Source organism: Oncorhynchus clarkii, chromosome 26 (assembly GCF_045791955.1).
Source record: "Oncorhynchus clarkii lewisi isolate Uvic-CL-2024 chromosome 26, UVic_Ocla_1.0, whole genome shotgun sequence".
NCBI classification, from domain to species: Eukaryota; Metazoa; Chordata; class Actinopteri; order Salmoniformes; family Salmonidae; genus Oncorhynchus; species Oncorhynchus clarkii.
Window position 1 is genome coordinate 21,335,641 of NC_092172.1, and position 17,699 is coordinate 21,353,339.

Here is a 17,699-nt window from a genome sequence, read left to right on the forward strand (position 1 = left end):
TCTACATCTCTACCCTTCTCTCTCCTCTCTGTCGCTCTACATCTCTACCCTTCTGTCTCCTCTCTGTAGCTCTACATCTCTACCCTCCTCTCTCCTCTCTGTCGCTCTACATCTCTACCCTTCTGTCTCCTCTCTGTAGCTCTACATCTCTACCCTCCTCTCTCCTCTCTGTCGCTCTACATCTCTCCCCTCCTCTCTCCTCTCTGTCGCTCTACATCTCTACCCTCCTATCTCCTCTCTGTCGCTCTACATCTCTCCCCTCCTCTCTCCTCTCTGTAGCTCTACATCTCTACCCTTATCTCTCCTCTCTGTCGCTCTACATCTCTACCCTTATGTCTCCTCTCTGTAGCTCTACATCTCTACCCTTATCTCTCCTCTCTGTAGCCCTACATCTCTACCCTTTTCTCTCTGTAGCTCTACATCTCTGCCCTTCTCTCTCCTCTCTGTAGCCCTACATATCTACCCTTCTCTCTCTGTAGCTCTACATCTCTGCCCTTCTCTCTCCTCTCTGTAGCCCTACATCTCTACCCTTCTCTCTCTGTAGCTCTACATCTCTGCCCTTCTCTCTCCTCTCTGTAGCCCTACATCTTTACCCTTCTCTCTCCTCTCTGTCGCTCTACATCTCTACCCTTCTCTCTCTTCTCTGTCGCTCTACATCTCTACCCTTCTCTCTCCTCTCTGTAGCCCTACATATCTACCATTCTCTCTCCTCTCTGTCGCTCTACATCTCTGCTGTTCTCTCTGTCGCTCTACATCTCTGCTGTTCTCTCTCCTCTCTGTCGCTCTACATCTCTGCTGTTCTCTCTCCTCTCTGTCGATCCACATCTCTCCCCTTCTCTCTCCTCTCTGTCGCTCTACATCTCTGCCCTTTTCCGTCTCCTGTCCTCTGCACTTCTTTTCTCTCTTTACCTCTCCCCCTCCTCACCTCTATTCTACCTTTCCACCTCTCCTCTTTTCCTGTATTCCTCTCGTCCCCTGTTCCCCGTGCTGCTGGCAGCCCTGGCAGTGCTGTTGACTCATTGAGATGTGTAAATCCCTTTGACATGGGATGAATAGACAGTTCCTGGCAGGGCGCCCCACGCCACTTTGTGCAATGCCACTTAATTTGAGCGCCCCAGTTTGCCCTCCCTCCCTCCCCTCGCCCCCTGCACCCTCCACACCCCCTGCTCTCTCACTCTGGCCAGGTTCTTTCCGACATCAAAGGGGGGGGTTATGCATCCCTTCAAAGTGCTTAAAACCCATTCAGCTCGGTGGTTTTGCTTAGGAGGTCCTTTTTAAAAGGAACAGTATTTCCATCACATTATATTTTCTGTCATTAAGGAAACTTAGAGTATGTACCCTGAAAACATAGTATAGAGTGCTTCCATTGGCTTAGAGAGAGTGTTTCATCCTCTGTCTGAATCAACGGCCACCAGCCTGTCTACGGTAGGTATTATGATCACAATGCATATTTTCATCTACATGTCAACATGTACTACTTACAGCTGAGGGTTCAATACATACAGAATATACATACATACGCCACTGTATTCCACTTGTCTCCATTTGAGAGTGTTTATGTGTGTGGGGGTGGGTATATGTGTGTATGCGCGTGTGTACGTGTTTGTTTGTTTTTAACCGTCACGATGAGCGTCCATCCGTAACGTTTATAAACAGATCGACTGGCGCTCTCCTCACGAGTCTCTGGGATGGACGAGAGGAGGAGCAGAGAGGATTGTGGGAGCAGGCGAGGGGGCTGTTTAGGTATCAGGTTTGTCCTGGAAGCACATCGATAGGTAGAGGATGCAAGAGGATGAAGATGCTTTCAGGTTATCTTGCGTGCGTTGCGTTCCATGCACAGTATCCTCTCTTGCACCACCAGCTGTAGTTTGTCTGGTTGTTGTTATGTCTTCAGTAGACAGTCAAAAGTCAATATGGTTTCTGCAACCTTGAAATCATACTGTGATGTTCCGTTCTCCTTGTTTGGCCATACAGAGGAGCACCTGGGTAAACCATGCCAGGTGATGTGGGAGAGAGAGATAGAGATACCTGCCCTAGCTGAGGACATGTGTTGCCCTATGAGAGGTCCATGAGAGAGACCACAGTACAGAGACCCGAAGGGCCATTGGTACAAGCTATTCAAAAGGGATGAGGAAACAACAAAGAAACAAACCAAATACAAGATCGGCTGCCCACGATCTTAGGTAGACACATGACATAGATGCAGCGGGGCCCCTGCTGAGGATACTATAGTATGTTTACTCTCTAAGACGTTATTCTGGGTTCTACCTTCATAATATAGTCAACACTATATGACTTAGTCACAGTCCCATTGTCTTTATAGACAAATGTTTCCCTAATATGTCTGCAGGTATTCAAATAATACAATGAGCTATTACTTGTATTTCTATGCATTTAGTCAAATGTACAGGTCAACAAAATGCCCTACATAGTATACAGTAAGTTAATACTGTCTGGTAAAGATAGGAATCTAGGATTAAAAAGGTGTAATCGTTGTACTATTCACAATTATGAGTTTTGTGATCTACAAGCATACTGAGGAACACAGTAAAGTCAGATCCATGCTATAGTACATCACTCATGTCCATTGGAGAGGAAGACTGGTTCATTATGCAAATAGTATACACTATAGTAGTCTTACAGTCCAACTAACTCCAAAATGATACAGGAAGTAAGTTCTCTAAAACGAGGAACATATTGTCAATGGTAGTTACAATGACCTCTGATAGGGAAGATAGAGTAAGGGATTTCAGAGGGAGGAGGTGGGTTGCTTGGGTATTTTATCCTATATCAGGAATGCTGGACTTGGATGAGTCTTCTTAGTGGAGGATCCCACTTGGGGGAAAAAGGTTGGTTTTTAGATGAACTACTTACAGTAACATGCATCAAAGTTTTGTTTCCCCCCCCCCCCCCCCCCCCCTACAGAGGAAATGGTTTCTCCAGTAATATTCTTCTGATGTTGTCAATCATCTTGATACATCATTTGAGTCAGTGTTTTGTTTTTGTTTTTGTTTTCTTACAAAAAAGCTGGAGGTAAAATAGCGGAGAGGAAAGTGGGAGTAGGAAGAGGCTCTGAAGCATTTCTCTGCAGGGCTTCTTTTCTTCTTCTCCAGTGAAGTCATCTTTAGATGTTGTTGTGCTTTGTGGGGTTCCTCAAGCCATTGATCAGTCACTCTTAAGTCATCAGCGTTCAGTCGCCAGGTTATCTGTAGACATGGAGAGAGAAAAAGAGAGAGAGACCGAGCGAGAGAGAGGGAGAAAGAGAGAGAAACAGAGCGAGAGAACAATAGAGAAGGCGAGAGCGAGAGAGAAACAGAGAGAAACAGAGAGAGACAACAATAGAGAGAGCGAGAGGGAGAAGGAAAGAGAGAAAGAGAGAGAGAAACAGTAGAGGTCATTAAATGTGTATGAGTCAGACCGCCCATCTGTGTGCCCTTTTTGTGCCTCCCCCTCCCCATACACACACACACACACACACACAGACACACATGACTGTCAGTGAAAGAGCGAGAGGGACCCCACCATAACCTCCACAGACACTGGGCCCACCGTGTCACAGCCATGACGCAGGCTGACTAACTGTTATTTGGGGGGGCCCAGTGCCCTCCCTGGTGCCCTCCCTGGTGCCCTCCCTGGTGCCTGTGTAAAAACAAAGGGCCGGTGACCACCCTGTGAGTGTGTACGGTCTGACTGCATCGACGCTGAGATTCTGAGCGACAGCGGCGGCTGCATGGGGGGTGACTCCTTCATCAGCTTCAATTAAGGCCAGAGAGACAGAGATGGCTACAGAGGCCGCTCACTAGCAGCATGGATGAGTCTCACCTCTGGATTAAACACAACCCCTCAGTCAAAGATCACTCTCTGGGTTTGAGTCTTCAGAATAATATTCATTAAGTTTATAGTTCTATGATATATTCATCTCTAGAATGCATCCTTCAGTATCTATTTGGTCAGTTATGATATCCTTGAGCCATTATTACAATAGAAAAAAACATTTGAGTATACCAAACATTAAGAACACCTAAGCTTTCCACAGGGATACTGGCCCATGTTGACTCCAATGCTTCCCACAGTTGTGGACTATTCTTGATTCTTGATACACTCGGGAAACTGTTGCCCATGTAACCCTCTGAATGGCACACATACACAATCAATGTCTCAATTGTCTCAAGGCTTAAAAATCCTTCTTTAACCTGTCTCCTTCCATTCATCTGCACTGATTTAAGTGGATTTCACAAGTGACATCAATAAGGTATCATAGCTTTCACCTGGATTCACCTGGTCAGACTGCGTCATGGAAAGAGCAGGTGTGCTTAATGTTTTGTGTCCTCAGTGTATAACAACATGGCCGACAACAGAGTGATTACACAGGCTCACAGTGAAGGAGCACTACACATCAATAACTGACACATCAGTTCCTTCATCTAGCCTGTGTTTACTCTCTAAAGCCAGGCAGTCATGCCACTGTGAGAGAGTGCTTTGGGTTGATATTTTGCTGAAAAATGCTTGAAAGATTTCCTACCCCCCCAGGTAGAGTAGAGGTTTGGGATGATTCATACGGGTTGTGTGTGGGTGGGCCATTAGACAGAGAACCACAGCTACAGTGAGGGGAAACAAGTATTTGATCCCCTGCTGATTTTGTATGTTTGCCAAGAGGACACTGACAAAGAAATGATCAGTCTATAATTTTAATGGTAGGTTTATTTGAACAGTGAGAGACAGAATAACATTTAAAAAATCCAGAAAAACGCATGTAAAAAATGTTAGAAATTGATTTGCATTTTAATGAGGGAAATAAGTATTTGACCCCCTCTCAATCAGAAAGATTTCTGGCTCCCAGGTCTGATGTTTTCCAATGAACATCTGAATGATTCAGAGGACAACTGGGTGAAAGTGTTGTGGTCAGATGAGACCAAATGGAGCTCTTTGGCATCAACTCAACTCGCCGTGTTTGGAGGAGGAGGAATGCTGCCTATGACCCCAAGAACACCATCCCCACCGTCAAACATGGAGGTGGAAACAATATGCTTTGGGCGTGTTTTTCTACTAAGGGGACAGGACAACTTCACCGCATCAAAGGGACAATGGACAGGACCATGTGCCATCAAATCTTGGGTGAGAACCTCCTTCCCTCAGCTCCATTTCCTGACCCTAATGCAAGAAGAGGAGAACAGTACACTAAGGAAAAATTTTAGAAGTCATACACACACACCACACACCACGCACGCACGCACACACACACACACACACACACACACACACACACACACACACACACAGCTATTCGAAACAACCCTTGCTAAAATGCTAAAATCGTAGAATCATAAAATCCCTGCTCTCATTACTATAACCTATAATGATGTGGGTCCTGTATACCACGTAAGCAATAAGGCCCGAGGGGGTGTAGTAAATGGCCTGTTCTTATGCACGATGCAACGCGGAGTGCCTGGACACAGCCCTTAGCCGTGGTATAGTGGCCATATATCACAAACCCCCGAGGTACCTTATTGCTATTATAAAATGTTTACCAACTAAATTAGAGCAGTAAAAATCAATGTTTTGTCATACCTGTGGTATACGGTCTGATATACCACGGCTGTCAGCCAATCAGCCAACCAATATACCTCGCGAATAGTCCCTGCGATATGCAACTGTTCAGGGAAGTCAGGAACCAATACACAATACCTACTCAGCAAATTGGATGCAGTCTATCACAGTGCCATCCGTTTTGTTACCAAAACGCCTTATACCACCCACCACTGCGACCTGTATGCTCTAGTCGGCTGGCCCTCGCTACATATTTGTCGCCAGACCCACTGGCTCCAGGTCATCTACAAGTCTATGCTAGGTAAAGCTCTGCCTTATCTCAGCTCACTGGTCACCATAGCAACGCCCACACGTATCACGCGCTCCAGCAGGTATATCTCACTGGTCATCCCCAAAGCCAACACCTCCTTTGGCCGACCTTTCCTTCCAGTTCTCTGCTGCCAGTGACTGGAGCAAATTGAAAAAATCGCTGAAACTGGTGACTTAAATGTCTCTCACTAACTTTAAACATCAGCTATCTGAGCAGCAAACTGATCGCTGCAGCTGTACATAGTCCATCTGTAAATAGCCCACCCAATCTACCTACCTCATCCTCATATTGTTTTTATTTACTTTGCTGCTCTTTTGCACACCAGTATCACTACTTACATACCATCATCTGCTCATCATCTTCTGCTCATCTATCACTCCAGTGTTAATCTGCTAAATTGTAATTTCTTTGCTACTATGGCCTATTTATTGCCATAACTCCTCATGCCATTTGCACACACTGTATATAGACTTTCTTTTTTTATAATGTGTTGACTGTATGCTTGTTTATTCCATGCAACTCTGTGTCATTGTTTTTGTCACACTGCTTTGCTTCATCTTGGCCAGGTCGCAGTTGTAAATGCGAACTTGTTCTCAACTAGCTTACCTGGTTATAAAGGTGAAATCATTTTTTTTTTAATCAGCATTCAGGGCTCAAACCACCAAGTTTAAAATGTTGCTTTAATCTCAGGTGGTAATAATTATCACTGCCTGCCTCCCATCTACTTTCATCATCATCTCTTTACATTTTACAAAATGGTCAGGCATGATTTCCTACATGAAAACAGGAAAGAGTAAGGCCTCAATGTGTACTACCATATCAGTACGGCCCGGGTGAGTCACTTGTTCACAAACAAAGCCTCTCTTTCTCCAGCTGAGGCCCAACATACGCAGGTGGTTCAGGGCAGCACACACACGTGCCCTTCCCTGTGAGGATACAGTGTGTACTGCTTACATACCAGATTCAGAAGAAAACACTGTAAGCTACTGCTTTGTCCCAGTACAGAAGGCTGATTCCTCACAAAACTACAATAAACAGGACCCATAGAAAGGTCCTTTGGAGGAAGTTTGGTTGACATATATTTTACATTTGTATCTTAAAACCTCTTATGGCTGCAGTGGCCGTATTGAGTAGCTTGGATGAAAGATGCCCAGAGTAAACAGCCTGCTCCTCAGTCCCAGTTGCTAATATATGCCTATTACTATTAGTATTGGATAGAAAACACTCTGAAGTTTCTAAAACTGTTTGAATGATGTCTGTCAGTATAACAGAACTCATATGGCAGGCAAAAACCTGAGAAGAAATCCAAACAGGAAGTGGGAAATCTGAGGTTGGTCGATTTTCAACCCAGCCCCTATTGAATATACAGTGGGATATTGGTTATGTTTACTTCCTAAGGCTTCCTAAGGCCTAGATGTCTTTAGAAACATGAATGAGGCTTCTACTGTGATGTGGAGCCGGATGAGAGCTCTTTGAGTCAGTGGTCTAGCAGAGAGCCAGGTCCTGGTCAGGAGCATTTCACATGATAGCGGCCTGCGTTCCATGGCTTTTCTACAGACAATGGAATTCTCCGGTTGGAACGTTATTGAAGATTTATGATAAAAACATCCTAAAGAATGATTCTATGCTTAGTTTGAAATGTTTCTACGACCTGTAATATAACTTTTTGAAGTTTTTGTCCGACGTTTGGCTGGACCAACCCGAGTGTTTGTATTTGTGTACTAAACCCGCTAACAAAAGTAGCTACTTGGACATAAATAATGGACATTATCGAACAAAACAAACATTTATTGTGGAACTAGGATTCCTGGGAGTGCATTCTGATGAAGATCATCAAAGGTAAGGCAATATTTATAATATTATTTCTGATTTCTGTTGACTCCAACATGGCGGATAAAAAAAAAATCTTAGCGCCGTTCTCAGATTATTGCATGGTTTGCTTTTTCCGTAATTTTTTTTTGAAATAAGACACAATTGTTGCATTAAGGAGAGGTATATTTATATTTCCATGTCTAACAATTGTATTTTCATCAACATTTATAATGAGTATTTCTGTAAAATAATGTGGCTCTCTGTAATATCACCGGATGTTTTTGGAACTAGTGACTGTAACGTGCCAATGCATACTGAGATGTTTTATATAAATATGAACTTTATCAAACAAAACATACATGTATTGTGTAACATGAAGTCTTATGAGTGTCATCTGATGAAGATCATCAAAGGTTAGTGCTACATTTTATCTCTATTTGTGCTTTTTGTGACTCCTCTCTTTGGCTGGAAAAATTGCTGTTTTTTGTGAGTTGGTGGTGACCTAACATAATCGTTTGTGGTGCTTTCGCTGTAAAGCCTATTTGAAATCAGACACTCTGGTGGGATTAACAACAAGATTACCTTTAAAACAGTATAAAATACATGTATGTTTGAGGAATTTTAATTATGAGATTTCTGTTGTTTTGAATTTGGCGCCCTGCACTTTCACTGGCTGTTGTCATATCGATCCCGTTAACGGGATTGCAGCCCTAAGAAGTTTTAATTAAAGCATAATTTATAAAAAATTAATTGAAGTTGGAACATTTGTGGAATTTTGGCCTTACCCAGGCCTCCTAAATAAAGTCTAGTTCTGTTCTAGTTTTGTGAGGAGTCTCCATCCAGTAACCTGTGCTAGACTCAGTGTTCGTGAGTATTCATACAACTAGAGATCACATTCACTGCCCCAGGGCTACACTCATCCACTCTGAGAGAACCAACACAGTCCTGAATACACCCCTGGCTAAGAGGTAAGCTGTGTTCGGGAGCAACACAATACTCTAGCAGTGTGAACAACACAGCCACCCAGCGATGGGAACGGTTGGCCACTCCGCAGCACCAAAGCAAGGTGTTAGCACTTGAGGTCGTTTGCCTCATCAATAATTGACAGAGGCAAACCAATCAGAACAATTTGCTCCCCACAGCAAAGTGCTAGAGCAGGCTCACACCGATGAATCATTAATGAGGCAATTAGCAGAGACGGTTAGACGGTTAGCCTCTCGCTAGCACCGCACCGCTCCTCTGACGCTACGCTAAGCTGCACCTGGTCCTGTCATAGATACTGTTGACAGAGTGGTCCTGGTCAACACTCAGATACAGAGATAGGGAAAGCTGCTGAAGCCACGGTAGAATGTGAGCTGCGTTACAGAATTAAATGTTGTCAATGTGTTGCACAGGCTTCTTTAGGAGCACAATGCAAATCCGTCACCATGGGGGAATGACCAGTATTGGCCGTTGCCGTGGAGAGGGCCAGCTGGAGCTGTTTCCGTGGCTATTCCGGTGTGGGAGAGTCTTTATGGACAAGGATAACATCGACCCGGGTGACATCGCTCAAACATTGGGGAAAACAACAACAAAGATGGCGTTTCTCTTTGAAGGCCAGGGTCCAGGATTGTTGTTTGACGGAGAAATCAAAGTCCTGAGGGAGCTGCTCACGAAGCCTGATCGAGCGGCCATATTGGAACCATATCATAGCTAATCGATGCTGGGTCCAGTTGAGGCTCAATTAAACCAGCAACCTTGATCTGAGGAACAAACCAAGCAAACCTTGCACAGCGCATAGATTATTCCCAAACACATACATATTCACACAAACACATACTCACATATAAGTAATACAAAAAAATATATACTATATTCTATACTATTTGATGTCCATTTTGTTCAGTTCAAATGAAACACTGAGGAGATGAATAGTAAGTTGTTTACCCATAATCAGGATTTTCCCCTTTGAAAAAGACAAGCTTTCCCCTGAATATCCCAGCTTTCTAATCACCTTAATGCAGTCTCAGTTTCAATATATCTCACTGATGGAAGTATTACGAAAGGAGGGAGAAAATGAGAAAGGCAGAGAGAGAAAATGGAGAGAGAGAGGAGAGAAAAAAATTGCTAACAAATTAATTTGTTTCCCTGCTTTCAAATGTATTTCATACTTCAAATTTGTTATATTTGTTTTCTTATTCAATGTAGCATTTTATTGGAATTAGACTGAGACAAAAACTATTTTACACAGCTGAACTGACTTCCACAGTACATCATTTTAAATCATATTTCTAATGTAATGTCTTCAACCTACCTATGCAGCATATTCACTATTAATCATCAAAACTATTCCATAGTAACAACTTTGGAGCAGTTTTATCTCCTTACTTGATTTACATAGCTCTTAAAGGGGCAGCACAATTATATTACAATTGATTGGTTGGCCTGTCCACTGGCGTGGCTGATATTGACACTTGTAGACAGTTACTGTCTGTTTAATGATCACTATTCACTTTTATAGCCCTCTCTGGACCACGTCACTAATAAATATTTGCAAAGAGGAAATTTGCCCTATGTCTTGAGAGAGCCATAAAGCTGGCACCTATGTGTTTTGAGATTAGCATGTAATTAAAATAGTAAATCAATATTTATTAAGCTCTATTGCGAAACAAATGAGAATTGTAGCAGGGTCGCCAATGCATGCCGGGGCCAAGAGAGCAACGATTCCTTTTACTGTTCATCTCTCTCTCTCTCTCTCTCTCTCTCTCTCGCTCTCTCTCTCGCTCTCTCTCTCGCTCTCTCTCGCTCTCTCGCTCTCTCTCGCTCTCTCTCGCTCTCTCTCTCTCGCTCTCTCTTATGCTAGCAGCTTAATATAAAACATTGCATCATTAAATGCACCCACTATGACCTCATTTAATTTATAATGTGAATATAAAATGCATATATCACCTTTCTCTCAATCAATTGTTGAAACAAATGTAATAATAACTTTGTGTGTGTGTGTGTGCGTGCAATCATGTGTGCAGGTGTGTGCATTGCTTTACTGTATTTGTGTGTATGCTTTAGTCTGTGTGTTTGTGCTTGCATCTGGCCGAGGGATGGGAGAACTTGAAGATGCTCTCTCTCTCTCTCGCTCTCTTGCTCTCTCTCTCTCGCTCTCAATCTCGTCCTTCAGCTCTTGTTGTTCTTCTGTAAACGGAGGAGCTGAGAATAACTCTGCTCACGTTACACTTCACTGTGCATAAAACCATCTCAGCAGTGCTGGCTGCTCACTGTCACACACTGTCTGTCTGGAGCACAGCAGGGCAGGGCAGAGAGAGAGCTAGAGCGAGAGAGAGAGAGAGAGCGAGAGAGAGCGAGAGAGAGAGAGCGAGAGAGAGCGAGAGAGAGCGAGAGAGAGCTCGAGAGCAAGAGCAAGAGAGCGAGAGCGAGAGAGAGAGCAAGAGCGAGAGAGCAAAAGCGAGAGAGCGAGAGAGCGCGAGAGCGAGAGAGCATCTTCAAGTTCTCCCATTCCTCGTCCAGATGCAAGCACAAACACACAGACTAAAGCATACACACAAATACAGTAAAGCAATGCACACACCTGCACACACTCAGCACACACCCAGGGTGAGGTCAGACAATCCTCCCCTACTGTACCCAAAACCTATTTCAGCTAAGTCAGCCCTCCACGGCCCCACATCCAGCCCTAGTCACGCAAACCCAGGACTAATGGGCCTAAAATAACACTGTGACACCTCCACTTCCTATTTCAGACACACACACAGGAACACACAAGAGGCGCTCTCACACATACTGGTGTGCACACACGTACAAACACCTACCCACACACGCACAAACACGCACACACACGCACGGCGCACACACTTCACCTCAATGAGACCCTCTTCCCCTTTTCAGCCACAGTTATAAAAAGGTGAGTGCAGACTATCTATCTCACCACACCTTCTACATCTATAGCAAGTTAAGGGACTGGAGAAAGCAAACAGTTGTAAATTATTACAACCCCTTTCACCTCTGTAGGCTAAAATGCACAGATTATAGTAGGAATGGCTGCTACAGTGTCTAGAGCTATATATCTACTGTACATATGCTATGCAAAAGAGAAAGAGAAGCCAATAAAAACTCAATGGAGCACTCCTTTTACTGTTTTAAATTGCTCTACATTTTAACGGCTGAAGAAAACATTGGTCAGATTCAATTATGCATTAAAAAAAATAAGTTATGAGCTGGCGGCTAAATTATTGATGCTGGCATGGATAGTGGCTCGGCGTTGCCAATGTGTCACCGCATTTCTGCTGACGTTTCTTCCTGTATTGATAATTTTTCATCTAAAAAGGTCCATAAAGTCTTGATCTGTGAAAGATGGCAAGTGGTCGGGATATCCTGTAATAAGCAGATTGGAGAAATGATACATAATTATTGGAGGGAGTGAAAATGGGTTTGATATCACATCTAACATAAAACACTGGATGTATGAACTGGATTTTTTTTGTCACAGTCTGAGGATTTAAACTAAATCAATTGAAACCACTTAAATGTTCTTCGACCGGATGTGTTATTAATTTCTAGGCATCAGGTCCAGTGTGCCATATTTACCAGAAATATTGAGGCACAGTTAGGGCTGTGGCGGTCATGAAATTTCATCAGCCGATGATTGTTAAGCAAATAACTGTCGGTCTCACGGTAATTGACCGTTAATAAACATAAACACATTTAGCATCTCCTGGCTTCCAAACATAGCCTACAAGCCATTTAAAAAGTCTAATAAATCCATGTAATATAGCCAACACCTTCACAATCCATTATTTATTTTAAACAGGTCTAAAGAAGCAAGATATGAAGAAAATGTAGTCTATTTCAGAAGAACATAATAGCATACCCTGAGTTGTCATTACATTAGGTCCTGATGTGCCTATGTCAAATGGCTGTGGGCTACACTAGTTAATTTAGCAGACAAGATTTGCTTATAATTCCGTAGCATTATTTTATATTATTTTATAGTATGAAGAATATAATTGAACAAAGCTGAATAAAATATAAATATTTTCTCCAAACGATTTGAAGGAGTGCACACGCCTCTATTCTGTGTTGAGCGGTTAACAAAGAAATAGGTATTACTATAGTCTTAATTTAGTGTTATTAATGTAACTTTAGATGTTCTACAAACGTTGGGCAACATGTTTTGATGTTTAATACATTGTAAGGCTTCATGATGCAATTCTAATGATGATTTGAAAAAAGTTGCTTGAAAAAGGCATTGTTTTCTTGCACAGGCTATACACACTCTAATAGTTTCTCATTCACAATTTGAAAAGCACTTGATAATGCTTTGAATCCGAAGCACCTCTCACTCACAGGCTACAAGTGAAGGCAGACACATCGGGAACACAACTGTGCGTGTCCTTATCCAATTCCGAGGTGCATATTGAAGACATTGGAAGAACGGTCCACATTTACTTTCGTCAGCCAACAAGATGAGTAGGCCTAACGAACAGCAAATGCACAAGCCAATGTCAAACTACGATCCTCCATAGTACAAAAGTCTACCTATTCTATTCTGTGCGAGAAATAAATATTCCAAACACATTCAGGGACAGTTGTGGGATGCAATAGATCCCAAATTAATACAACCACTAGCATAATTTTGCAATTGCAATGTGGCTGGCGCATCAGATCAGAACGTTAAGCTTAAAATGTTAATAAACTATTAGGCTATTTCTTCACTTATAAGTGCAGCAGAAAACACCATTATCAAAAGTGACCGCAAATGCAATTATGCATGTAGTGCTTTTATTATGAAGGTGCATTTTTATGGTGAAAATTATCTTCCCCAAACTTGAAACTCACGCACTGCTTATGTATGCCAGTTAGGCTCTACACTCCTTGTAAAGCGGATTAATCGTAGTGGCATGAGGTGTGCCACTACGATAAGAAAAATTCCCCCAAAAAAGGCATTGTTTCTTATGCTCGGCACCATTCACAAGTGATAATATATCATTCACAACTCATAGGCTAATATTGTCACTCATCAGACTATTCTTTATTTCATCTTGTCTTTACATATACTAAATAATATATGTCTGACATTTGTTTTGATTTAGAATGGACCATTATCATGCACCTGTATCAGGGGCAGTGGGAAAAAAATACATGTCATCTATGCACTTAAATAGCGAATGAAGGACGCTTTTCCCCGTGGTTTATTTTCATGCCAGCCAGGTTTTAAATACAATATTCCTGTTGTAAATATAAGCAATTGTCACGCCCTGACCTTAGAGATCCATTTTATGTCTCTATTTTGGTTTGGTCAGGGCGTGAGTTGGGGTGGGTATTCTATGTTCTATGTTGTGTAGTTCTATGTTTTGGCCGGGTAGGGTTCTCAATCAGGGACAGCTGTCTATCGTTGTCTCTGATTGAGAACCATACTTAGGCTGCCTTTTTCCCACCTGTGTTTGTGGGAAGTTGACTTTGTTTATGGCACATAGCCTTAAGCTTCACGGTTTGCTTTGTAGTGTTTATTGTTTTGTTCCTCATCTTTTTCTAATAAAGAGAACATGTACGCTCACCACGCTGCATCGTGGTCCACTTCATTCAATGGCCGTGACCGCAATGTGCTTAATATTAGGAAAGCTGATAAATAAAGATAGTAGGCTTAGCCTATAGAAAGCTGATGGGATCCTCATCTTTTTATTAGTGGCCATCAATCTGTTTTCTCCCGCAATTACATCGCCTATAGAAATGTTGCACAACATGAGCTCATGGGCTCTCATGAAGTGTTTGATTAGATTTTCAAAAACATTTGCATTGATGTCAGAGTGATTAGAGGGACAATAGAGTGCTGAGTACCAGGCAGTTAGCACGTTTGGTAGGCTACTAATGACCATCAGCTGCATCAACGTTTGGAGAAGCCTATTCACCGTGACTAAATGGTCACGTGAAATTTTACTGCCTTCATGACTTGTGACCGCCGGTGTGGCGGTAATACGGTCACTGTAACAGCCCTAGGCACAGTAATGTAAGCCATTTCTACTTCTCAACACCTTGTATCACTATAAACTCACCAGATACGACATGGAGGTGGTGTTATATCATGTCGACACCATTGTTATGTACGTTTGTATGTGTTTGTGTTTAAAAAAGGTGTATCTAAGTGGGTTGTTGACTGTCTTTGTCTTGGGACTGTCCCTCTCATATGCACACGGATGTTACACTTCCTGTGATGCAAATGCCTGTGATTTAACTGCAGATAGCCACCATGTACAGAGCATCTGTTTCTCTGTCTTCTTTCTCTTTCTCTCTCTTTCTTTCTGATGTGATTTACCTGCACTCCTTTTTTTGGTCATTCCTCATTTAGTCTCTTCCTTTAACCATTACTTGTATTTACACACACACACACACACACACACACTGGAATTAATACAGTGAGGAAGCAAGAGAAAACCACACCATTGGCGTACAGGAACGTTTCTGCCCAAAGTAAAAGTAATGATGCTGTTATAGCCTGCCAATTCTGGTGTTTTAGCACAACTACCGACATCTGTTATTTGAAATGCCCTTTTTCTTCATATTTGTTTTTACTTGAATACAGAAGCATAATGTATTCTACACAAAAACTGTTAATGAATTAAATCGCAAAAGTGTACAATAAAATGATTTCTCCTGTTTTGACCTTGTTCCTGTCCCTGATTCAGAGATGAATGAAACGGGTTGCTGGGATGTGTTGTCCGGAGGCAGAAAAACACAATTGAAAGATGAGAAAACGAAAGAGAAATCGACGACTGCGGCCGGCGTACGGCTGCGATGAGAACACTGTGCTCTTTTCTACCCTACAAGGTTAACGGAACAGAGGACTCGACTCGTGGAAAATTCCAGATGACCTTCTGCTTATCTGAGTCTTATTTTGCCGTAACGCTCCCTTGCCTCTGTTCAGTGGCTGTGTTCACAGTGCTGGGTGTAGGTGTTGGGGAGTGAGTGACCCAGAGGCCTATGTAGGAACACCTACAGTACATCCCGCCAGAGATAAGAGTTGCCTCAGCTGAATATCACAGCTCATTACAACCAAGGAAACTGCACACAGTCAAAGCCAAAATGGCAGGGGTTTGACACAACTCTGTTCATCTGAAAGGTTATGATACTTCTCAACTTTCCATTTTTAAATATCAAGCTCAGAAGGGAAAGGGAAAATTAAGTCAAATTGAGATTATTATTATTTTTTACAGATTTCTCTTAAATTAATTGAGACTATTTTGAGGAAGTGTACTGACTATGGTGTCTCAAGATGTACAAACAGTGATATTTCCACAAAAGCTAGCGCTGAAACACTTTCTGGAGACATAGAAAAACCCAGATACACGTCCCAATCAGGTTTCCCTCTGCCCTGCTATGGTAGACTGTAGAGGACTGTCCCTCCACTGATCTGGGGTCAGCGAGCAGTGAACCAGGCCCTGAATGGCTGTCCTGTGTGACTCATGTGTTTGTACAATGTGAGGTAGAGGAGAGCGAGGTGGGCCTGTGTGTGGATGTTAGTCATCTATCTCATCGCCAGTCAGCTCATCTCTCAACACATAACCCAAACACTGTGTGTAAGAGACCTAATCAAACACACATGGAGAAGAAAGCACAACCACACACATGCATTTACATCTGCATACAATTCGCTCCTGTATCACATTATGCAGCCGGTATTTGGTGTGTGGAAATTTCCAGCTAATATGTTTGGTGAGGGAGGGGAACTACACGGGACTTATCTCTCCTAATTCAGGGATATTTTGAAAGTAGAACACTCTGGAGAAGTGTTCAGTCTAAATGTACTGTTAGTGAGACCACAGAGAGCAGAGACACACATTACCCAATCAGATCCTGTATTTTTAGAACACAGTAACAATGAGCTCCGTACCATAGATCATAGAGTGTAGTACGCCCACTTGGTGTTTCACAATCTGCAGTTGTTCACCAGTGTCTGTTCGGAAACATACACACCGATGTAGACACACACACACGCATAAACACAAACACTCACAGAAACACGCTCAAATCAACAAATGGATATGTGCTCATATTGATGTGTACACATCTAGTATAGATTACTTCTCCAACCATGATAATATTTTACTGCCCAGTGAGTCTAAAATAAGTTAAATTTTGAATATTTTAATTGCAGGAATTCTGTTTAATTCGGAAAGATTACTATCAGAATGAATGCAAGGAATGCTACCTTATGTGCATATTTCATGCATTTTGTTTCAACTGCTGTGGTTCCTACATCAGATGAACAATATGAGTTGCAAAAGCTCATAAAATGAACTAATGGCTGAATCATGTTTTCTTATTCATGGGTTTAAGGCCAGGCAGCACACCCGAATAGGGTCAACTTTAACCAGACACAAATATTACTTTTTGTATATAAAAAAATGAAATGTATTATTAAAATATGCCAATTATGTAACATCTAATTAAATATGCACATATTTTCACCTCACACAAATACCTTTTTTTTGGACACTGGATAAAGTCAGACTAAATATTTTGGTTTCATTTTGTTAAGACACTCCAGGACAGGACTGTTTGTGGATAAATATTTTTAAGAAGAAAATGTAAATATAGAATAAAACATTCCCACATATCAACAATTACCCATGTTACAGTATAAGTCTGGGGAATACGCCTAAGTATGATCACACAACATCTGGTGAATGCAGATGCTTCTGAGGCTGAGAAAAAATTTGTTGGCATTTTGGGAAGAGTCTGACTTTTGGGAAATGGCAGTTAAAGACAAGGACACTGAATTTAGACACTGAACGCAAAAGACGCTGTATTTAGACCCAATCATCCATCTCTTTAAAGTCATTTCCATACAGTCCAGTTTGTAACATTCTCTATGAAATGGGCTTTTAAATTATGTGTGATTCAATGTAGTGAGCTTTGAGATTATGGATGTACATATGTCCATTTAAATGTGGTTACGATTCATGACATTTTGATGATGGTAGTATAATAAACTAATCATACTACCTTTTGAAAATTAACTATCCAAAACACCAAAACATCT

General features: G+C 42.1%; 1 protein-coding gene across 1 annotated transcript in view; it reads right to left on the reverse strand.

Annotated features, from left to right (window-relative positions):
- Window positions 1-714: 714 nt before the first annotated feature.
- The window catches only part of LOC139385047 (transcription factor Maf-like), a 179,098-nt gene continuing 162,113 nt past the window's right edge, over window positions 715-17,699 (reverse strand). Inside the window, exon 3 of the mRNA XM_071130086.1 lies at window positions 715-3,206. The gene's annotated coding sequence lies outside the window, so the exon portion shown is untranslated. The remainder of the gene's footprint in view (window positions 3,207-17,699) is intronic.